The 25,756-nt window shown below is 39.8% G+C and overlaps 1 pseudogene; it reads left to right on the top strand.

Moving 5' to 3' along the window:
• The window catches only part of LOC148036205 (CBS domain-containing protein CBSX1, chloroplastic-like), a 119,466-nt pseudogene extending 102,377 nt beyond the window's left edge, over positions 1-17,089 (top strand).
• Positions 17,090-25,756: the final 8,667 nt, after the last annotated feature.

The raw sequence follows: 25,756 nt of genomic DNA on the forward strand, positions 1-25,756 counted from the left end.
GCAACATGTTGCATAAGTGTTGCATTTAATCCATGTGACTATTTTACCCATCAAACGGCATCTTCTAATCATGGAATCATAATTAGATAGGAAACAGGGTTAAGGTGTCTTCATAACAATCTGTTCCTGATTGCACTAGGCTGACATTGTCGGTCCTAGGGTTCCGAATTCAAATCGAGTTTCATCTTTTAAGCAAGCGATCCTTAGGGTAGAAACCCTAGAGTGTTTCTTGCAAATATGTCCTATTGTCCCTACATTCCATGAATGTGGGCAGGTCTTTAGGGATACGAGAGTTTCGTCTTGGCAATAAGTGCATCTAGGTCACATCCTCAATGTGCTAAACCCTAGTTAGCACTTGGGGTATGTTGCATCAATTTAACCATTCCTAAGCAATTCCTTCGCGGTTTAGGTGTTTAGGGTAAACCAATTTACTTGTCTACTCATGAAGATAATGACGATGCCATTCTCGTAATCACATGATTTATTGCCTACGTATGATTAGATTTACAAACCCTAACTTTTTTGGTTAAGATCAAAGCGTATGTTAAGTTACAACATAATTTCCATTGATCCTTCTAAAGCATGCATTCAAGATTAAGCTTTTAGGGTTTTATGCTTAAAACGAACCATGCAGCCTTTTCCTAATTTCATTTCTGAATGAATTTTTCGTACACTGAATGAGCATTACACAATCTTTCGTAACTACTTACATAGTTGATTGAGATTTATGCCAACTGACTAGAGTTTAATCTACTTTATGCAACTCTAGAATCATTCCAAAGCCTTGCAAATTCCTACGGTTGTTAGCAATCTTATTTAATGAATCCTTGCGAAGAAAGAAATGTTTAATAATGCAATATGTGAGTTTATCTTTCCATGCATAATCGAAGAGTACAATAATAATTTCAACTTTGTAAAGATGATCATTAGTTGATCTAAATTCGTTACTTTGCAATGCATAACAACAACTTGCTCAGACTGCCTAGACATCTTATGTCCTTCTTTCATTTGTTTCTTTGAAAAATACAAATGACCGATTCTTCAATTGTGAGTTATTTCCTTTAAAATAGCCAAAAGTGCACCCTAATTCCATAAATTATCCATGCACAATTTCAATATTTCGAGGTAAACCAAAATTAGGAAGAAAACCTAGACTTGTGGATTTGGTGAAATGTCCACATGAATGTTAGGAGATGATCCTCCTGCGGTTGCGCCTTGTGCCTTTTTAGGGGCCATTGCAAATTTTATCTCCTTGCCTTGGCCGCAGACTTATGATATTGGCCCGTCTCCTTCGCACGTGCAATTCCCTTTGAGAATCGACTTCCTTGACCGATGCTCCATCTTGTGGAATTGGGCTTTGGAAGACCTTATAGGCTTCCTCCTCGAAGCTGTAAGAGGGGAAAGAAATTTGGGCTTTCGGAGGGTTCAAAAGGGAGGGGCCTTTTAATTCGGTTACAAAAATAAGCTTGTGGGAGTTGCAATAGGAAAGATGGTTTTTGAATCCTGCGGTTAGAGTGAACCTGAGGAGAACCAATGAAAAGAGGGTTTAAAACTTGCTAATATGGCTTGACTGGGAATGTCATGGGAGCCTTTGAAGAACTTGTGTGGGGGGAAAATCCACGGAAGGGTTAAAAATGACTTTGTGGAATGCAAGGGGAGGATTTAAAAGGAAACGGGGGCTAAATAGCCTTATGGAAATGCAATGAAAAGGGCTTAAAAACCCGAGCTAGGTGAGTTTTGGGGAAACCAAGGGCCAAAAGGGTTTAATTCCCAGTGATGCAAGGAAAAAAATGTTTTTTTTAAAGAACCCCGAGGTAAATGGTCCAAAAAGGGACTTGCATGGGAAATCCCACGGGAAGGTTTGCTCAAACCCCAGGGAAATAAAAAGTCATTGTGTAAGAGTGAAATGGAAAGAGGGGTTTTAAAGAAACCAGGGGGTTAAAAAAAAAAACGCTTGATGAGGCAATAGAAAAGGGGGATTAGAGAGCCCCCTCCTTAGAAGCTTCTTAGAAGCTTCTAAGGCTTTAGTTACAGTAGTACGTGGCATGGAGGGAAGGGGGTAGGAGCTTGATGGCGGCCCGATCTTCAAGCACCACAAATGGAGATAGCACTAGCGGTGTACTCGGCTTCAGGCAACTGCAGGGCGCAGTGCGTACTTCTCACCTCCCTCCTTCAGCTTCACGACTACCTTCGGCCTCGACTACTCCGCTCCTCCTCATGATTCAGAATACTCTCCCCTTCTCTCATGATCAGCCTATTCTCTTTCCTCCACTCGGATAGACTGGCGCAGTATTTCTTTCCTGATGCCTTCCACGTTTTTTCACACCCTCTTCTCCTTGCTCCCCCCCCCCCCCCCCACAGGGGGTTTTGATAGGTGAAGGGAGGGGGACCGCCCCCCCCCCCCCACGCGGCCTATTGCATGGTCATATCCCCCCCTCCACGACCTCCAGCACTGGGCTTAGTCATCCATGCCTACTCCCTCTCCTCCAGCACAGCCTTCGGCTGGGGGAAGAAGGTTAAAATTAAAAAAAAATTGCCATATATCCATCAATTATCCTTTTGACCTCCTCCCAAGAGGAGGTTCACATGTAGATTAGCGGGTTCTTTTAATTTTGTCTCACTTGGCCAGTGGAGACTCATGATATGTCATGTACCATTAAAGTTTGCATCGTCCCTAACTTCGATGCCAAAATTGTCCTTGCATGAGACTCACGCGAGCTCGTAATATTTTTCAACAGAAATATTACATCGTTTGTCATTTTTTTCTTGAAGAAGTGTTTTGTAGATATGATTGTGTGGGTAAAGTAACTGCAAATAGAGGAGAGTTAGATGCTAATGAGGTATGCAACTTCTTTACTCAATTAGGTATTAAGCTGGCTTGAACATCAGCCTAAAACCCTGAAGGCAATGGAAAGAGTAAGAGAGGACATCAACCTATTCTAAAAGCTCTACCAAAGTCTTGTAGAGGAAAGATCAAAGAATGGCCTAAAATGCTACCTTTTGCATTATGGGCTGATCGAACTAGTCACAGTATAGTGACTAGCTATATGCCAACTAAATTTATGCATGGACAACAACCAATTATGCCAATTGAAGAATCTACTTTCACATGGAGTCTTACACCTTAGGAGGAAGGCATCAGTAGAGAAGAGTTGCTGACTTTGCACATATGGCAGCTAGAAAGAAGGTCTAAAGATGTTCAAGCAGCTATTGAGAAGCTAAAGACATCAAGACTAAAAAACAAAAGAAGATTTGATTAGCAACATCAACTTTGACCAAGAGCAATTCAAGAAAATGACTAGGTTCTTGTCTATGACAACAGCCTAGACAATCAATACAGTGATTCTAGGAAGATGGTAGAGTGTTGGTTTAGCCCATATGTGGTAAAGGTCGTTCATGACAATGCCACATATTCATTGGCTGAATTGGATGAAACAAGCATGAAGATATCCATAGCTGGAAAAAGAATCAAGCTCTTCAAATGAAGAGAAATTTCAACATATGAGTTAGAAGACTTGGATATAATTCAAGATCATGAAGACATAGAGAAAGAAGAAGAGGCAGAAGATAAAGACATTGACATGGTAGAAGATACTTCTTCTAATACTACAAATCCGTAAGACTTTGGCAAATGCCAGAGGATGTGCACATTAGGAGGGGGTGGATGTCATGTTACTACATGCACACTGTATAAAAAAATCTAGAGTGTGGATTTCTTATTGATTTAGAGAGCCAATACCATTTTAGACATTAGTGTTAGTGTCGATGGTTCAAAAAAATTAGATTTTAGTCAATTTTTGATATTTTAGACATTATCTATTGTAAAAATCCATAAAACTATAGACAACTTCTAGATTAGGATAACATGTAAAAGAAATTATGTAGTTGTTAGCCAATTTGAGAGGATTTTATGTAAAAAGAGAGATTGACGAAATTGCGCGACATGTGATCGCTGTTTTTAGGTAATGAACATCACTTCGAAGGGGGAGACAAAGAAGGAATGATTAGGTAGAATTCTGGCCAATTGTGCTACTATTTTACCCCCCTTTTGGAGCCAATGGAATCATCAGATTGGTGATCTAAGTAGCATAGGGGAAGGTATTATTTTATACACGTTTTTGTCTATTAGAGTTATATCTTCTCATAATGCTGAAAGAAACTGACAGGCTTCATCTCTGTTAGTTTTCTTCTACATTTTCTAATTCTTTTTGGGAGTATTCTTCTATCTTCAATTTCTTCAAATCCCTTCTCTTTCATCTACTCCTCTCCTTGAATTTACCTTCACCCTATTGTCTCTTGCCCTCGTGGTGGACTCTCGACACTAAACTTATCGACACCGTGTTAGGGGAAGTTTATGCTATCATCAGAGGTGAATTTTGAAAGATATTTGGGTTGATTTGGAGCTGATATCTTCAGCCATATTTAGAGAATTAGCTACAACATTGTTCTTTTAATTCACTTCTTACTCTATAGAAGACATGTTATCAAAATATGCAAGTATTATGTGCCCCTATGGCAAGGCAATGTTTGTAGATCATTCATTGATGCTTTGAGTTGAATTAAGAGGAGCTTTTTCTCTTATTTTTTGGCTATAATAACTTATCCTTATCAAGAACTCAATTTAAAGATCTCTTGAAGCAATTCTCTTTGCCCTACAAGTCTTGTAATTGACTCATAAGCATTTTTCCCTCTAACGGTCTACGTTGAATGTAATCATGCAAAGTTTATTCATGCTATGGCATCATGTATGAATGATGGGATATAGAGTTGTTTATGAAATATGACACCATATTGTACTTGATTTTATAAGTTGTGATTGCTCTTATAGTCAAGAAAACAACCTTGATTTGAGATAATACTCTTGTGATCTTTGCTAAGAACATGAAGTTGGAAGCTTTATCAACATCTTCAAGAACTTGGCTTGAAACCTTCAACCCTTCTCTTATCTCTACCATCTCCAGAGTCTAAGCTCTTGAACCCCCATTTATTCTTCTCTCTCAAATTGTTGTGATTGACCTTGAAGTACCTCTTGAACCTTTAAACATTCACTGTAATCTACTTATCCCTTGAAGACACATCTCCATCTATCTTGTCCAGTTTTCTTCCCAAACCCATGTTGTTACCTTCAACCCTACGTGCTGCGACAACATGGTATAAGTGGAAAGTTTTTGAGAACCTTTTGAGGGATGGTTTTCCCTTGCAAGTCATCTTAATACCTATGAGCACCATACTTTAGACATGTCTCCATAGTCACGTAGTCTCCTCAAAAGAGCACACAATCATTGACATATGCATGGATGCTATTGTAGTCCATGCCAATCTTTCATAACACAAATCATGCATCATCACAAGACTCAAACATTGTGTTTTCAGGTGGTAATATATGATACTTTAGAAACATGAAAATATATCAAAAGTAACCTTGAAGAGAGCACAAGTGTTTTTAATAATACAGTCAAAAAAATCAACAAAGCGTAGAATATACATGAACAACTTGGTCACACTCACATCACTCTACCCATACTTTTCTTCCACACTTAGGAGTGCAAGCAACATCTTTAGACAAGATACTCAACACCCATCATATAATGGTATGGACACATTCTCTCTCAGTGGATCAAATGACTTGACATCCATGGGCATCAATGCATCAATCATTGCCTCCATATTAGGCTCCAAGATTGGAGGAAGGTTCAAAAGGCCCACTCTCTCCTTTGGTATCACGGATGTAGTTTGCAACATGTCCTCCAATGGGTGTATCGGCTCAAGCACTCTATCCATCACATGCCCAAAACTCTTCTAACGGGTTGCAATAAGTGTATTCTTTGGGAAGTATCTTCACCTCTCTGTGCAAATTTCACAAGTACGTCTAATATTTTTGTATATGATATTCAATAATTACTTTATGAATATAAAGCACAATTAATACACACTTTTCTTTCCATTCACTCAAAGTCTAAGATCACCTAGTCAATGATCTTTGATTGAAACTCATCGAGGCGTCATACATGCTCTATGGATAAGTGACCCTTTTGTCTGATTGTCACCTTGCATTGAGTGTAAGGACACATGACATGTTGATCAAGATACACCTTGCGATCTTGGACATTTTAGCCATCATTATTCTCCATATGTTCTATGTTATAGATAACAATATATTTTTGTTACCCTCATTGATGATCTTCCTCCATTTTAATCTCTACTCCTCTTTCTCTCCCTTTCCCTTTATTTGTTTACCTCCCTCCATCTCTTTTTGTCCATTCCTTTTCGCTCTCTCTTTTTTCCTCTTTATCTATCCCTCTCTCTGTTTCTCTCCCCACCTCTCTTTCTCTCTCTTTCTCTTTTTTTTATTTTCCCCCTTTATCCTTCTTTATTTCTCTCTCCCCCTCTCTCTCTTATTGTTGCTTTCTCTCCCTCATCTTCCCTTCCCACTCTCACTTCTTCTCTCTTTAATTCCTTTCCCTTCATTCTACTCTCTATTTCTTTTTCTCTTTTCCTCTTCACTCGCACCCAAAGCATCTCATTACAATCAAAATAAAAGATAGAAAATAAAGAACTTATAAAACAATAACATTGAAAGGCCCCCATCTTCCCTCCCCACTCTCACTTCTTCTCTCTTTTCCTTTCCCTCCCTTCTTCTCTCTATTTCTTTCCCTCTTTTCCTCTTGCAATCTTGGATATTCTAACCATCATTTTTCTCCATGTGGTCTATGTTACGGAAAACAATACATTTTTGTTCACCTCATTGATGATGTTCATCCATTTTAATCTCTACTCCTCTTTCTATCCCTTTCCCTTTATTTGTGTACCTCCTTCCATCTCTCTTTGTCAATTCCTTTTCTCTCCCTCTCTCTCTTTTTATCCATCCCTATCTCTATTTCTCTCCCCACTCCTCTCTCTCTCTCTCTCTCTCTCTCTCTCTCCCTTCCTTTTTATTCGCCCCCCTTCATCCTTATTTGTTTCTCTCTCGCCCCTCTCTCTCATTGTTTCTTTCTCTCCCTTGTCTTCCCTCCCTACTCACTTCTTGTCTCTTTTTCTTTCTCTGCCTTCTTCTCTCTATTTCTTTCCCTCTTTTCCTCTTTACTCTCACTCACAAGGCATATCATTATAATCAAGATCAAAGATAGAAAATCTGTCAAGAATCGCGTGGTGGGGGGATTTGCTCAAGATGTGGTGCCAAACACACACAGAATGCACAAGGAGAAGCTCACTCAAGAGACAAGAAGAGAGATGGAGGCCAAAACGTTTTCTTGCTGGTTTCTTCTTCTTCTTCCACACACTTTACAATGTACACAAAGTATAGATAAGATACAACATAAAGGAAAGTGGCCTACTAAGTCAATCAATGCATAACCAACTACACTAGTCGACTGGCACTATAACTATGCCAGCTGTAAATAGGTGTAACAACCTGAAGATAATAAGTAATGAGTCAGTGGCCATGTGAGAGTCATAATGACCACCGACATGCTAAGTGTAGATGTGTGGATCCATCTAATCAGGCGGTCTATCATTAATGTCTGTCAACACTCCCCCTGAAGCTCAACTGCATCTTTGCAACTCCAAGTAAGCTTCGAAACTTTTGAAGCTTCTCTATACCCAATGCCTTTGTGAAGATATCAACTATCTAATCTTGTGTGTTGATATACACCAAGTCAATCTCACCTGCTAGTACCTTCTCTCTCACAAAGTGATAGTGTATCTCAATATGTTTTGTCCTGGCATGAAACATAGGGTTCCTAGCCAACTGTATACTGCTCATGTTATCACAATAAATGACAACTGGACCTCCCACCTACACATCTAAAGCAACCAATAACTTTTGCAGCCATACTACCTCACATGCTGCAACAACAGCACCTCTATACTTAGCCTTTGTACTCGACAAAGCAAATGTAGATTGCTTTTTGCTGCTCCAAGTAGCTGCTGCACTACCAAGAGAGAACATGTATCCGCTGGTAGATCTTCTATCAAACATACTACTAGCCCAATCTGCATCTGTATATCCAAACACTTGTATATCTATGCCTGCCTCATAGAAAATTATATAACGTAATGTGGACTTCACATATCTCAATATGTGTTTGACTGTATCCAAATGTGGCTTTCTAGGTACTTGCATAATCTGCATTGTGCTTAATCTTATAAACCCAGTTACATCCAATAGCTTTCTTGCCCTTTGGCAATGATACTAGATCCCAAGTCTTATTGGCCTCTAATGCAGCCATCTCCTCATCCATTGCTGCATCCCAATGAGCATGACCAACAACCTCCTCAAAACATGTGGGCTCAACATCCTCAATCACTTTCACCATATAAGCATAATGGTGAGCTGCATAACCTTCAAAACCAAATCTATTAACAGGGTACTTCACCCTGTGTAACGTGTCCACTTGTATCTTCTAGACACGTCTTAGCAGTCCATCAGAAAGGATGTCTAGAAAGCTCCGCCCGGCAGTCCCATTGAATGTTACAGGGTTTGCGATCTAGGGCTTTCCACGTCTGCCACGTAGCGGAAGTATTCCAACCATTCCCACTTAGGATCGACCTGAATTAGGGTTTTCCTTACTAGTCATTTCCTAACGGCAACTAGCGTCAGACCCAAGCGAACTACTTTACGCAGAACCGCCATGTCCGAAGCAGATTCGTGCTGCACTTGGTTCAAGGAGAATGGGAAATGAGAGGCATGCAAAGCTCAACCTCTCTGCCATAAGGCATAGTCCCATTCCGTTCCCCTAAAATAGTGTAAATCGGGATCAATCATAACTCTAGGTCAACGCTTTTGTTGTTCGTGTTCTTCACGATCTTCCTGCTGTCCATCATGATTTGAGAAAAGTTCCCGCCAACTGGGACCACCCATCCATAGGACGGACCTATGGCCCATCCTCCGCACTTTCCTCCGGTTGTTTTAGTTATTTAATTACCTAACACATTAGTTGGACATGTAACAATCAGCTTCTTTAATTAACCTGTTAGGCACTGGTTCTTTCACGTAATCATATCACTTGACATAGAAAAACAATATCAGACAAGTTTATTATTAATAGGTTACCATATTTATCTTTGAAATACAAAAAGTCCAGCCTGTAGGCTTATCCACAATCTGCCCGAAGGCTATCCAGCAATCCACAGGGATCACTAATCCAAGTTTCCGCCCGTAGACTAGTATGCGGGCCTCGAGATCCAATCCCGAGTCACGTTAGACTCTTGTGCAGGGCCCGAAAGGCAAGGGATTTACGGCCAGAGCCCCCCCTGGCACCCAAGCGTCCTCCTGCTCCAAGTAGCACTCAACAGAGAGACCTCTTGCGGCGGGTTCGGTCCACTTTCCCGGAGCGGTTAAGAACCCCCTTGGTTAGGGTCAGGCAGGCAATCGGGGGTAACTGAAGCTGCCTCTCCCTTCAGGCCTTCAACTTGAAGTATAGATATCCATTTATCTTTTAATTCATTGATCAAACAGAGCCAAACAATGCTCTAGAATCTGTAGCAAGCACAAACATTTTCATTGATCATTTTTTGTTGGCAAACTGCTAAGGAATGAATCCTTCCTTTCGAATGCGTCCAGCACTCAATCCGGGATGACTTACAACTTGGCAAGATCCCCTATATCCTGGGTTAGGGCATACCCTATTAACCTGACTTGGTCAAACCTTAAGTTCATCGGTTATTTTAGTTTATCGGCTGGTCTTTAGTTTCCAATCAATCTTCTTTACTCAAGAAAGATACTAAATTAGGATGATTATTTATCCTCTTGCAAGATAACTTGCGTAAGGACCTGCCAACCTATTTGCTAGAATTTTACCATTCCCTTGTGATCCAATCACAAGATCATATGACTCCACACTTGCTATGCAAGTGTCGCATCGAATTATGAGACTTATTCTACTCATTGAATGTGGGCAAGTATTTAAGGTATAGGAGTTTCAGTTTTAGTAATACATACGATTAGGTCACGTATTAATTTCCTAGTGAATTTCTTGGAATTTAACTCATTCTAAACGAGTAGTCTGCGGTTTAGGTGTTTTAGGTTTATGCCAATTTTTTTAACTCTAGAGGATAATTACGTGATCATTTTCACATGACTCATTGTCTATGTGTAAATTCATTTTTCAACCTAACTTATCGATTTAAGGTTAGGCATAGGTTAGGTTAATTCCAACTAATCTTCCTATATCTTGCGAACAAAATTCATGCTAAACAAGCAACCTTTTTCTTGATAATTTATGCAGTTGACAAACGATAATTTCCTAGAGTTATGCATTGTAAGAATCATTTCATGCCTTGCACTTTCCATGATGATTCTTTGCGAAGAGGATATGGGTCAATAGTGTGATATGCAGTTTATACTTCCAGGCTTAAACAAAGTATATTATTTTAATGGGCATTAAACTAATTTTTAATTCATTTCAATGCATAAATCTATTTGCTAGAAATGCATTTATGCTTCCTTTATTTTTGCTTGTTTTATTGAAAGTATTAATGACTAAGTTCCCCCGTTGTGAGCATTTAGGACAAAAATATATCCTATTTCCAACAATTAACCTTGCATGATTGAATTACAACAATACCAAATAAAAATTAGGAAGGAAAACCTGGGCTTGGGGTGACATATCCACGTGGATGCTGGGAGATGACCCTCCCACGGCTGCGCCTTGGACTTTCTTAGGAGGCATTGCAATTGTAGTCTTTCCGTCGTGGAAGCAGCTTTACAACTTCCTTTTTGAAACTCAACTGTGGCTCCCTTTTTGCAATAACTTGCACCCTCCGTCGAAAGCAGTTTTAGAAGGCTTCCACCTTGAAGTAGGGAATTCGAAAGGGGGTGTTTCAAAATCTTTCACGACTAAGACCTATTAAAGCCATGGGAAAGGCTTAATGGCCTTTGTAAAGACTCGCAGGAACAGGAAATAAAAGGTGTGGAATCCCTTACAAGGGCTTTTGAGTGGGAAATGAAGGTGTCAAAAGACCCTCAACACTCTCTTTTCTTTTATGTGTGGGGGAAAAACAAAGCTCCAAGGGGTATTTTGCATGGGAAAAGAAAAAGGGCTAAGGGGGCCCTTAGGGGGGATTTGAGATACGGGGGGGGGGGGGGGGGGGGGGAATAAGGCCCTTTAGGGGAAAAACTTTTGGAGGGAAAAAAAGTCCTAAGACCTCCTAAAGGCCCCTCCAAGGAGAATTTGGGGGGGGGGGGGGGGGAACTTATAGAGGCCTAAAGGGAAGTTTCTGGGGGGGGAGAAAAAGGGTAGTCCAAAAGTTTATAGGAAGGGGGCTTAAGGAAGATTTAAACACAAGGGCGGGGGGGGGGGGGGGGTGGTTCCAAAGCCCAAAGGAAGGGGGCTTAAGGGAGATTTAAACACTGGGGGGGGGGGGTTCCAAAGCCCAAAGGAAGGGGGCTTAAGGGAGATTTAAACGGGGGGGAACACAATTTGCTACTCGACAGCGTTTCGACAGCTGGGGGTGCGGACTACAAAGGCAGAGGGCGACTGGCGTATCAGGCGGCTCCTCCTTGGCACAAGCGGCGATTTGCAGGGTCTCCCCTCAACTCCTCCTCTCTCTCAGACAGCGGCTGCAGCGCCTCAATCTCTCTCTTCCTCAACGATACTACAGCGCCTCCTCTCCTTTGAGCATTAAGGCCAGCCTCCTCTGGTTTATATAGGGGGAGGGGATAGGATCCTCCCCCACCTCCGTGTCAGCGGGCATGCCACAACGCCCTGGCAAGCTCCAGCAAGGAGCTTGCCTACTTACTAATCCCCTCTTCCTGAGAGGGGAAATTTAAAAAAATTGATTATATATATATATATATATAAAATTATCCATGTGCCCTATTCACGCATGAAAGGAGGAAAATAGAATTAGATCGTTACACCCTGCTAGACCTAAGTACCACTGGATCACTCAATGGAGTCTTTGCATTGACGCGTGCTCTCTGCACACCTACAGTCCTCACTGAAGGAATGCCAAGCTCATCATCCAAGCTCTCTGAGCCACTAGAGTCTCCATCAAGAACTACATCAATGCCATCTAACACTTTATTCTTTCCTTTGTCTTTACCTTTAGTGCTACTAGATGCACTTGAAGATGTAGAGCTACTCCTTAGTCTCCCAGACCAAGGACTACTAGATGATGTCTTTGGTCCACCAAGAGTCCGTGATTCTTGCTTTTCAGCCTACACATGAGTGTCATAATCATCATCATCATACAAGGCATCACCACTAGATGCATACCAACTGCTCATTTCATCAAAGATGACATCACTGCTCACTTTGAACTTACATGTGACAAGGTTATAACAATGATATCCTTTTTGCTCTAAAGAGTATCCAATAAAGACACACTTTTCAGCCTTTGGATCCAGTTTCTTTTGCAACTCATCTAGCACATGAACATATGCAATACAGCCAGACACTTTCAAGTGTGAGACATCAGGCTTCTTACATGTAAAACATTCTTCGAGGATCATACCATGAACTGTTGCTGTGGGAGTTCTGTTCATAATAGAAACAACAGTATGAACAGTCTCAAACCAAAAATGCTTAGGCATATTCTTTTCATCCATCTTTTCAGCCATCAAGGCACGTGCAACTTCTGCAATATGCATGTTTTTCCTTTCTGCAACCCCATTTTGCTGTGGGGTATACCTGCATGTGAACTGTCTCTTTATCCCATGAGACCTTAGAAAATCACTAAACTCATTCGAAAGGTACTCTCCCCCTCCATCTGACCTCAAGCACTTTACTTTCAAGTCTATTTCTCTTTCAACTGCAGCCTTGAAAGTTCTAAAGTGCTCAAACTCTTCACTCTTTTCCTTCATAAAATATACCCACAACTTTCTAGAACAATCATCAATGAATGTGAGAAAGTATGAACTACCTCCAAGAGATATATTTTGTGTAGGCCCCCAAATATCTGTATATTGCACAACATCAAGGATATTTCTGCTTACATCTCTGTCATGTGAAAAGGGTTGTCTTGCTTGCTTACCAAACTGACATGCTTCGCATACCTTATGAAATTTTACAATTCTAAATGTAGGCAAACCTGTAACCAACCCTTTGGACTGCATTAATTTTAGCCTTTGTACATTTGCATGTCCAATGCGTTTGTGTCAAATTTCAATATCTACAACAACACCATTTCCTTTAGCATACATAGCAGCATTCATAATAGGAATTCCAACATCCAGAGTAAACATATGTCCAACTCTACTTCCCTTTGCAACCAACTTGCACTTGTCATTGAAGTCTTCTACAAAGCAGCCCTTTGCATTAAATCTGACTTGTAGCCCTTGCTCTACCATCTGACCAATTGACACCAAGTTCTTTGTAATAGATGGCACATGTAATACATCTGAATGACTCTTTGTCTTACCATCATGCAAGAACAAGGAAAATTTTCCAATGTGTGAAATTGGGTGGCATGAATCATCACCCGTCTACACATAACCTGCATTTTGCAAATCCTGCATCTCTCCAAACCATTCTGCATGGCTGGTCATATGATTGGGTGCACCTGAATCAACATACCAAACATCATCATGTGTTCCCTTTCCTGTAATAGCATTCAGCATATGCTACATAACAAACAAACGTTCATTTTTGTCTTCATTTTGTCGTGAAGACGATGCATAGTTTCCTTACTGCAACTTACCACTAGGAATATCATCTTTCTTAGCATAACATTGGGCTACAATATGACCTGTTTTTCCATAGTAATGACACACAATACCAAAGTTTTGAAAACCTCTATTCTGCCATCCACCTCTTTCTTTAGAGCTCCCCCTGCCTTTAAAGTTTCCTCTGCCTCCAAAAACCTATATTTCACCAAATTGTTGATTGAACCTGTTTTGTTAGTTATCGCTAGCACGTCCCATACCATGGCCTATTGAAGAGGATCTTCCATGTCCCCTTCCTGAACTCGAGTAAAATGCTTAGACGTGTTCACCATTTCTTTCATATGAATCACCCTGCATATTGATCTCTCTAGTAATCATGAGAGGGATCAGCTCATCAAAATCTGGAAATCGCTTTCGTACATATACTGAAGTAATAAATGATTTCCATGCCTTCTCATTGTTAAGGCCACTCAGAGTGGATGAAACCAAATCATCATCATCTGGCATTGCATCAATCGCTGTTAAGGCATCTGCAATGCTCCTCACCTTCAAAACATACTCATTGACAGACATTTTCCCTTTCTTCAAGGCATTCAACTCTTGCTTGAGTTGAATCTTTTGTGCCTTTATATTTACTGAAAACGTGCTCTCAAAAATTGTCCAAGCTGCATGTGAAGTTTCTGCATTCCTGATATGTCCCAGCATAGTATTATCAATTACTGCAGATAGCTAGTACATCACCTTTTTGTCTTTCACATTCTACTCTTTTCATGCTTTTAATGCATTTGCAGTCGGAGGGATACCCAGCTCTAGCTCCTTTTCTTCACCTGAAACAAATTCATAAAGGCCCTTTCCAATAAGGAAGTTCGTCACACGGAACTTCCATGAAGGGTAGTTGTTCTTGTCAAGCTTCTCAATAATGGGATCTCCACTGTTCTTTGCCATTTTCACAAAACTAATACCAAAAAACAAGAAAATCTTCTGCAACCCTCAACCTGTAGTGCATAGCAATACACCAGACAGCCTTTTTCACTGTCTGCTCAACAATATATGCAATCTGCAACCAGTTTACAGATAAACCTTGTGTTTATTTGCTAGTAAATACCTTTAAAATTTTAGATTTGAAATCTGTAACCTGTACACCTGCTCTAATCTGAGATTTTTGCTTTGCCCTGCTTCCGGTGTCTTCATAGGCATTATCCAAGAGAGAGAGTGGAAGAATGGGAGAGCTTCTTACCCGTTGCTTGCTTGCTCAAACCTTTCTTCTTCTCCTTCACTTCAGCCTTCGAAATTAGCCTCTCTCAATGGTGTGGATCTAATACCATGTCAAGAATCGTGTGGTGGGGGGATTTGCTCAAGATGCTGTGCTGAACACACACAGAATGCACAAGGAGAAGCTCACTCAAGAGACAAGAAGAGAGATGGAGGCCAAAACGTTTTCTTGATGGTTTCTTTTTCTTCTTCCACACACTTTACAATGTACAAAAAGTATAGATAAGATACAACATAAAGAAAATTGGCCTACTAAGTCAAACAATGCATAACCAACTACACTAGTCGACTAGCGCTATAACTATGCCAACTGTAAATAGGTGTAACAACCTGAATATAATAAGTAATGAGTTAGTGGCCATGTGAGAGTCATAATGACCATCAACGTGCTAAGTGTAGACATGTGGACCCATCTAACCAGGCAGTCCATCATTAATGTCCGCATATATTGAGCTTTTCATCTCAACAAAATCACCCTTTTTTTCCACCTCTTCTCTCACTTTGCATCCCTCTTTCTCTTCCCTCTCTCTTTCATCCTCTCTTTCTTTTTCTTTGTTGCCACTCTCTTTGTTTCTCTCCCCACGCATTGTTTCTCTTACTCATTCCTCTCTCTCCCTCCCTTCATGTCTCGTTTCTCTCTTTGTTACCCCTCCCTCATTTCTCTCTCTTTCTCACTTCCTCTCCCTTCCTTCATATCTCATCTCTCTCTTCCTCTCTTTCTTTGTTATCTTTTCTATGTTTCTCCCTCTCATTCTTTCTTCCTCTTCCTTCCTTCTTTTCCCTCTCTCTTTCAAAGAAGAAAATAAGAAAACAAAGCAAAAAAAAAGAAAAGAAAAGAAGAAAACACAAAAACAAAGTAAGAAGAGGCAATGTATCTACCTCAAAGGATTCATGATGAATTCTTTTTCTCATCCTCTTCATGACATCCCTTCTTTCTCTCTTATGCACTTCTCCCTCTTCTTCGCATACGGTGGCGATGGTGGTGGTGAGGAGCTCTCCTTCGCTCACTTTTCCTCTTCCTCTTCCTCTCCCTCTGAAGGCGATAATTTCTCTTGCTCTCTCTTTCACTCTCTCTCAAAAATATTTGTGGCAAATTCTACACTCGATTTTTCATTTTTTTTCTTTGATCGACATTGCTATTTGTGTTGCAATTAGCACCGCTAAGTGTCACTATTAGCATCACAAATAGCATTGCTATTAGAGTCACTTATTTTCTTTAGCAATGTAAATAGCAATGCCATTATTTTACGTTGCAAATTATCATTGCTATCACCCCATTCCCTTGTATTGGTACACAAGTCTATGCTATCCCAATCAAACAAATAAAGCTAGCCTAATTTTTCTACCATAAGGAACACAAGTCCATGCTGTCGTTCTCCATCTTGAGAGACATACTTCCTTTCAAATCCTATTGATCCTTTCCAACTCCTAAAATCAAAAAATCATGTTTACTATCATGTTGAATGTGATACAAGGAGTTAATATTTTATGATTTTCTACTCTTCATCCTCGTCATCTCCTTCCCCTTCATCATCCTATGCTTCCATGTGTAGCCAAGATGCTTTTGCCCATACCTCCTTGTGCAAAAACACAATCCCAAGCCATATCAAAAGTAGAAGTTGGATTCTTAGCCCCCCCGAACACCTTTGTCTTTCTAATGCTTCACCTCGGGTGGTTGTCAACATAGCTCCTAAGATAACTATATGTAGGAGATTTCATGACAAGCAAAGATGAACTTTTTTTTGTCAAGCAATCAACAACTATGGATGAGTCATTGGAACTATTGGTGCAGAATCAAATCACAGTCCAAGAAGTGGTTGATGATATAGGAAAGTTGATTAGAGTGGTGTCAGACTACGACTTGCTAGCTTTGGTTTATGTCCCAGGAATGAGGACTTTGAGCATTATTTTGTTTCCAAAAGTCGATAGCATTTGGAAGGCATTCAAAGAAACACAGAGGCATCTTGGTAAAGCCCAAGACAATGGATGAAGTGATAATCCCCACACGTTTGGTAGTGCAAGAGATGACTAATTTCACTGAGGCTCCAAGGTTACTGCTGGGAGACAAAGTACCAAAGGTCTTCAATGGTTGATGATTTGGGACAAGTGATTGGTGAACTATTGACAAGAGGAAATGTTGTCATGGTTGCCCTTAAGATAAAGCGTACTATAGAAGGTGGCCAAATATCTCTGTTGGAGGATGTATGGTAGCTTCAATATCTCCAAAAGTAATGAAAGGCATTAGTGAAAAAACTTCTAGTATAGAGGTTAAAGTTAGGTTGGTTTGCAAAAATGTGAAATTTAGTGTGTCTGATCATCTTAGCAACAAGTTTATGAGATGAATCACTTGGAAAAGTCATTCATCGCATTGTTGAGCTATTGAAGCAGAAGGACTCAAAACCAAAAATGATACAGACATATATACAAATGAGTACAATTTTTAACCATATTGTGGACTAAGGATCAACCCTCTAAAAGCGACAACAAACAAAGTGGCACATTTGAAAAAAAAAAGCTTTATAAAAAGAAAATTCGTTAAGGAAGAGAAAGAAACTTAACAGTTTATCAAGCAAAACGTTTAAAAAAATCTTTAGCTTTTAGCAATGGATGATGGATTGTGAAGGGAGGTAAAAAACTATAAAAATGGGGAATAAATAAGGAGTTAGAGGCCCTTTTGATTCAATTGTTTTCTTTCCTTGGTGAGGAGAGGAGGCTCACACCCAAGCATTTGGAGCAATTTGTCTATACTCTACAAGCTTAATGTACGAATCTCAAAGTGTAAGCACAACCAAAATTTAAGGTATAAGAAATTTGTGTGAACTTTTCTTCAAAATGGATTTTTTAAAAGGTTATAGATGCTATAAATTTTTGTGCAATTTTAAATATGTTTGTGGTCATCAAAGGTTATGATGTTGGCTTATAGTTTGAGCATGGTTGTGTTTTTTTGTAAAAAAACTCTTATTAAAGTGTAGTATTTAGACAAAGTAAATCACTTTATTAGCATTTCTTGTCATCTCATTTTTGAGTTGTGTGAGAGAGTTATCCTCAATCATCATTCACAAAACACCATGTGTGATCAATAGAAGGTTATTATATTTAGTAAAACTTACAGGATTATATTTATAGAATGGAATTTTTAATTACAATTTGGAAAAAATTTGTAAGTTTTTAAAAGGAAAAGTGATAATTGTATTATTTAAAATATAAAATAAAAATTTATTTTCTAATATCCTTTGAATGCATGTGATATAGAGGGTTTATATATAGTGACCCCTATCCCCCTCCCTTAGGATCTCAATAGCCCCACTCACCTCATTCTCAACAAATGCCTCACTATCCCAAGCACATTTCTAAAAGAGTATCTCCACAAAAACTTTTTCAAAACAACTAGCATATAATCCCTTTATAGGGTGATATAATCATGATAGCATCTCGTAACCTTATAGAAGTTACAATCTATGCCTTGAACTATAGTTGTAATTACCTATCATCATCCTCCTCACAAGCATTGATCCAAAACTAAAAGGAATTAAACGTGGCCAATATAAGAATCTTGAACAACAAGTGCAAGTTTAGCTCCCATAAGAGTAGACTTTAGTTTATAATTTCTACTCTATTCTTCCCTTACTTAAACAAAAACATGATTATTTAGGTTATATATAGTAATAGGTGCTTTCATATAGATTAGTTGTGTCTCTAGTGCCATATAGATTATGTAAAGGAATTATAACATTGACATGTTCTAACATAGCATCACTAACACAACTATCTATTTTAGGGCCAATATAGCTTTCAGTTGATCTAGGACCATCCCCTTTTTCATGACAACTAGGAGTTTCTCCAAGGCACCATACCTCTTATAAGGAAAACTCCTCACATGGGACATCTATCCAATCTATCTATCTCTACTAACTCTCCTTCAACCACATTCATACCCAACAACATATAATGCTTCTCAAAGGATACTTCACCACCACTTTCTCCTTGAGGGGACATCAAAAGTAAAGCATGAATACCAAAATGTAATTTTAATTTCCTTAAGATAAAATGTAGGTCAGTCATACTATCTATATGTTTTAAGGAAGTCTTCAATTAACGCTAACTCTCAAGACAATATATAAGGAACTCGTAGAATTTTATATGTTCCAAGAGAGTTGTCAATTAATGTTAACTCTTTGTTTTTGTTTATACAATACTTTCCTCACATATTTAGTCATACTTTCTCACTCTATTTTATAGTAGTTTTTGAATTATAAGATATGCAATGATATTGTAATTTATAGATGGTAACCCTTAGAATATTGCATCAGTTTCATATGAGTACCTCTTAGGTTAATATTTATTATCTTCTTAATTTTACACATGATTTTACTTTCCTCCAACCCTTCACCACTAAACTTGAAGTTTTAGTCACATTGTCCTAAGATTAAAATTCTCCAAGTAAAATGAATACCATGCCCTTAAGCTAGTTCAAAATTTTGAATACATCGTTTGTCTTTGTAATCTCAAAACACATGAGATTGGCTATATATGTCTAATGCCTCTTTTAAAAAAAAGGGATATCTCATCTTGAACAAAGCTTCATATGGACATTCATTTCATAACAACAAAAATGTGGCCTAACAATCTAGAGTTAAAAGAAGTTTATATATATGTGTGTGTGTGTGTGTAATAATGTATGTATCTATGCAAATAAAAACCAAAAAATACTTAATACAATCCTTATTGATGACTCCTAATCATGTGTATGTAGACGATGCTAAACGTTACTCCTATTGTTCAAGAATTGTTCCACACCTAACCATAAAATGCTTGCCCATCGACTATTTCCTAAGAGACCTCATCCTTCAGCCTTGCCTACTAACTATCTCCTGAGAGACCTCTCCTTTAGCGTGCTTATCAATGCTTCTAGACAGACTCCTCCACTTTTTCTTCTTTCTATAGTCATTCCATTCACCCAACCGTCCTATTGCTATTTTTGAGATCTTTTGATATTCAAGTGCTCCCTCTATTGTGCACATCTTTATCTCAACCTAAAGTTCCCACCTAATATGGTCATGCTTCTAATCACCCTCCTTTCATATTCATCTCATTAGTGATTATAGTAGTCCCATTACTTCCTTTTTGGATCACTTACTATCACCTTGTGAACTGCTTTTCTTGGTTTATCTCCCTTTCTTCACATGTAGATATATGTCAACTATACTAATAGCACCATGAATCTAAAAATAGATAGCTAGCAGGTTAATAACTGTGCTCTTTTTAGCTAGCAATATTCCACCCAAAAGTAGTGCATTTTTTATATATCCCTCAATTTTAAAGTAGCTTATTCCTAATAGTGTTTACTGCATTTCTTAATGTATCATTCATCTATCAGAAATATAATTTAGGAAACTACAAAACCTGACTCCCAAGCCTACATAGCAACCCTGCAAACATCCTAAAGCTAACCTTTTAAAAGATTACTCTAGAAAGTAGGTAGCTCGCAACTTGTGGAAATTAATAAAAGTAATAGGTACAGTTCAAGGTATACAAAAGAAGGATAGAAAGCTATACATATGCTTGACTACAATGCCCAAAAAGTATAGGAAGTTAAAGCAATCTCAAGCTTTCTTTTTCTAGATGGAAGCGAATTATGAGGGAAAACATGAGCATGAGAATGAACAACCCTAAATCGTCATTGTCCCAACTATAAAACAGAGCAACCATGCATGCTCATAGTTTTGCTATCCTTCCTTCATCATCAAATATATTGTTGATTGTTGATTGTTGATGTTGACTCCATTTCAGCAATATCATTTCTGCAGTGCAAATATTTATTAATGTTGACCATGTCTTTGGTATCAAGTGATCTTGAACACTCTCATTCCCAACAGTGTCTTTAGCACTAGTGTTTTCATCAATAGAAGGTACATTTCCAGCTTTCCTTATTTGCAAAACCATGAAATGCAAGCATAGTTCTTTGTTGAATAATACATGTGAGAGAGGGAGTGAGAGAGGATGTATCAATGCATTGGTAGCCTCATTGAGATCGATTGGCTCATGGAAATCATTCTCTAAAACTAAGTGCACTAAGCATCTCTGTGATAGATAACTATCAATGTGAAAACACTAAGCATTATGGATATTTATTGCCTAGATAGCATGCATGGAAAAGAACTATCAATGTGAAAATAGTGCATGCCAAGTGCAAGCTTACATGCAGTGCTTGCCTTCCCACATTGCCTATTAGTGAACACCCAAAATGAGGGCTTGGATGAGGTGTGGTTGATCCTCGATGAAGTGCGCATGCTACTCCTGACTACAATATCTTCCCTCACACTTAATAGATGTAGCAGTTCCTTTCTTCCCTAAGATCTCTTCATATTCAAGTTCCCTCTCACAGTAGTGATTGTTATACCTTTCCATTAATCTCTAGTCTTCTTTAGTCATCCTATCTTAGGTGACAACTATGGGTGGCTCTCTACTACAATAGTAGATGGCTTCCCTTCTCCTGTGAACCCCCTCTAATTTCGACGAAGCTCCTCGAATGCATGTCTTCTCTTGAGCCTCCTCTCTTACCTTTAAGGCATCTTCTTTAAATATAGAAAGAGGAGACATCTTAGGAGAGCTCCTTCTATAATGTGCCATCCAATCATGCTATCTTCACATTCCTTTGGCCATAGAGTGATTGACTCGCTTCGCTATTCAAGAGCTAAATGCTACATCAAAAATGAAGAAAATTACTTATTCCTCCCACCACCTTGGCTAGTCCCCCTCCCCCTAGGTCCACAATTGCTTTGGGAGCTCGTAGGTGCCTTCTATAGAGGCTGTAATATTCCGCGTGGAGAAAATAAATCGGACTTTTGGAAAAAAAATTATTCCCCCCTTATCCCCCCAGCCGACTGACGAGCTGGAGGGGGAGAGGAATAGAAGGAGCTGTAAGCTCCTTGGTGGAGCTTTAGGAGGGAGGGGGACCATGCGTGTTGACATGCCATGAGGAAAGATCCCCCTCCCTTCCACTATTTAACCGAGGGGGGGCGCTGTACAGGAGGTAGGGGCTGCCGAGCTGCATGAAGAGTGAGGGCCGCCGAGATGCCAGACAAAAGACAAAGGAAGGAGGCGCTATCATTATCCCTGCTGCCGCCCTGCAAAAGATAGAGGGAGGGCCGCCACAAAGCTATCCAAGGCAGAAACCAGGAAGAAGGCAGAGCATCATCTCTCTCTCTCTCCCTTTCGACCAGGAACACGCCGTCTGCTGCCGCATATAGGCCGCCAGCTGGGGCCACGAAGCCATCAAACGGCTCAAAAATTTACCCCCTCCGTAAGCTTTTGAAAGCTTAGAAGCTTCCAAAGGGGGGGGGCCTTCTTAGCCCCTTTTTCCTTGGGCTTAAAAAAACTCCGTGTTTATCCCTTAAGCCTTTCCCTTAGGCTTTAAAGGTCTTATCATCCCCCCCCCTGTGTTTAATCCATTAAGCCTGTCCCTTAGGCTTTAAAACCCTTTTCCCCCCGATTTTAACCCCCTGTAAGCCCCTTTTCCTTGGGCTTCCTTAAGCCCCCCTTCCCACTAATCCCCCCCTAAGCCCTTATTACCCCCCTCCCAGGGTTTTAAATCCCCCCCTAAGCCCCTTGTTCTCCCCCCCCTCCCGGGGTTTTAAATTCCCCCCCTAAGCCCCTTGTTTTTTTCCCCCCTCCCGGGGTTTTTTAATCCCCCTAAGGCCTTGTTTTTTTTTCCCCCCTCCGGATTTTTCTTTAGACTATTCAAGTCACACCCATAAGCCTACTTTGTCCTTAGGCTACCTTGCGGACTTCCATTCTCTTGCATTAATTCCTTCACTCACTTTTTTTTGTGAAATTGCTCCCTTAGTTGAGCTCTGTGATCTTAGTTTTATCAAACAAACCGGTGTCCACACACTCCCATGTCCTAAAAATCCAATTCATCATCATGACCTCGTATAATATCCCGTAAGGAAGAAATAGCCGTGAGATAGAAGATAGGGAGGGAAGTAGAGGGAGTGAAAAGAGGGAGTGAAGGAGGAAGAGTGGGAAAAAGGTAAAAGAAAAGGAAGGAGAAGACGGTGGAATTCCAAGAAGAAAAAGGAGAAGGCTATCTCACATTCGAACTACAATGCCGCAGAAGAAAGTCCAAGGTGTAGCTGCGGGAGGGTCATCTCCCGGTATCCATGTGGATATCTCACCCCAAAAGCAGGTTTTTCTTCTTAGCTTTAATTCGGTTTTAAGTCAATCATGCAAAGAAAAATTGTTAAGGAAAGATATATTTGTTCGAGTTATTTTTAACGAAGGAGTTACCTTATGAATGACAATGTATACAAATTAGCTTTCTTCAAATTGCATCAAGCATTATAAAATTATAGGCAAGATTAACCATTTACTATAGTAATATATTCCTAAAGTGTAGAAATTATATCTTGCACCATTAGTCTTATTCCTTTCGCAACGAATCATGGTAAATGGCTAAATTCATGAAAGGTTTCTTTCGATGCTCAAATTACTAGGGAGTTATCTTTGCTAGTTGCACATCTTAGCAAGGCAATTGCTGTTATTTGGCATGAGTTCATCTTTAAGGAAAATGAAAGTTAAATGTTAGGAATTAACAAGTATAAAAACTAGATATACGAACTCATTTGGAAAGAAAATGTATTGGGGAATCGCTGGATGACACTCTATTAACACTTTTCCCTTGCTATTTGAGGACTTGGGGACTAATAAAGTGTGTATACACCAATTTCACAGCTAGGCCTTTTTGTCCCAAGGAGTATTGTCGCTCTTTGTATCACCTTGGCATTATGCTATATGCCAAATTAAACAGTATTGATTGGGAAAGTAAATTGTCACAAGGATAGTAAAACCGTGACAAGATGATTAATATTACCTTCCAAAAGATAATTGAACCAATCTAAACATAGAAACATTCATACCCTAAACACTTGGCTACTTTCCTTACCGTAGGGACAATAAATTCATAAAGATAAGAAACTAGGGTTTGTCCCTAAGGTTCTTAAAAGAAGAAACCCTAGGCCTGACATACGTCAGCTTAAAGAATCTAAACAGATTATTCCATCGCAGGACTTGCGCAACAGGTATGAAATCATTTAGCCTTGTGATTGATTCACAAGGAGAAAGGGGAAAAACCCTCATCAAGGACGGCAGATCCTTACACAAGTTATCTTGCAAAAAGACGTATTTTTGGATATCCTTCTAAATAAAGAAAGTTGTAAACCGGAAATTAGCATATCTAAAGCACTTTAGGGTTAACCAAGTTGGTTATGCCCTAACACCGGAATGTAAAAGGATCTTGCCAATTTACAAGACACCTTGGGAACGAGTGCTGATACACTAAAAAAGGAAAGAACACTTCCTTAGCGGTTTGCCATACAAATGGGTTGATTAATGGAAATGTTTGTGCTTGCTAGAGATTTTAGGGTTCTATTTGAATTATGAATTACAAATTAAATGAGTACCCATACTTCAGGTTAAAAGGCCTGAAGGGAGAGGCAGCTTCCGTTACCCCCGACTGCCTGCCTGACCCTAACCAAGGGGGTTGTCAACCGCGCCGGGAACGTGGACCGAACCCACCGTGAGAGGTCTTTCCGTTAAGCTCCTTTGAAGTAGGAGGACGCTTGGGTGCCAGGGGGAGCTGTGGCCGTAAATCCCTCGCCTTCCGGGTCCTGCACAAGAAGCTAACGTGACTCGGGATTGGATCTCGAGGCCCACATACTAGTTGTCGGGCGGAAGCTTGGAATAGTGATCCCTGGTGATTACTGGATAGCCTTCGGGCAGATTATGGACAAGCCTATGGGCGGAACTCCTTGTATTTCAAAGATAAAATGATGAAATGTTAAAATAACTTGCTTGATATTGTTTTTCTATGTCACGTAATAAGATTACATGAAAGAACCAGTGCTTAAAGGGATTAACTAAAGAAGCTGATTGTTATATGTCAAATTAACGTGTTAGATAATTACATAACTAAAACAAATCGAGGAAAGTGCGGAGGATGGGCCATGGGTCCGTCCTACGGTTGGGTGGTCCCGGTTAGTCGAGAACTTTTCTCAAAAAAAATCTCAAAGAATAGCGGAATGATCATCATCATCAAAACGAATAACGAGAACGATGACCTAAAGTTACATCTTACCCGATTTGAGCTGTTTTAGGGGAACGGAATGGGACTATGCCTTATGGCAGAGAGCTTGAGCTTTGCATCCCTCTCGTTTCCCATTCTCCTTGAACCAAGTGCAGCGTGAATTTGCTTCGGACTTGGCGTTTCTGCGTAAAGTAGTTCGCTCGGGTCAGATGCTAGTTGCTGTTAGGTAATGACCAAACAAGAAAACCCTAATTTCGGTCGATCCTAAGTGGAAAACGGCCAGGATACTTCCGCTACGTGGCAGACGCGAAAAGACCTAGATCACAAAACCCGTAACATTCCTCGGGAGTGCCGGGCGAAGTTTTCTAGACATCCTTTCCGATGGACTGCTAAGACATGTCCTGGATGATACCAGGGGACACGTTACAGCTGGTATCAGAGCAAACCAACAAACAGAATTGTTTTTATGAGATCTCAATAAAATGAAGTAAAGAAATTGTTGCTGTCCAAACATTTCCTCATCTTCAATGCTGTCTTGCAGAACTATGAAGCGTGGAACAAGTTTTTGGTGTTTCGGGTCATGTTTATGACTGCAATGCATTCTCCGCTTTATATACAAAGAATTGGGATAATTAACATCCTGGAGCAGATTTATAATCCATCACCTTTATACATAGAACGAAGATGGATGGGGTCTTCAGGAATCTACTACATAGCTGCCCACCGGTTTGCTTATCTACAGACCAACCTAAAGAGGATCAAGTGGTTGGAAGACTTGAAAGTCGTGAAGCTGT

The sequence above is a fragment of the Lygodium microphyllum genome, chromosome 5, assembly GCF_053477565.2.
Source record: "Lygodium microphyllum isolate KBCC chromosome 5, Lygodium_microphyllum_v1.1.10, whole genome shotgun sequence".
Taxonomy (NCBI): Eukaryota; Viridiplantae; Streptophyta; class Polypodiopsida; order Schizaeales; family Lygodiaceae; genus Lygodium; species Lygodium microphyllum.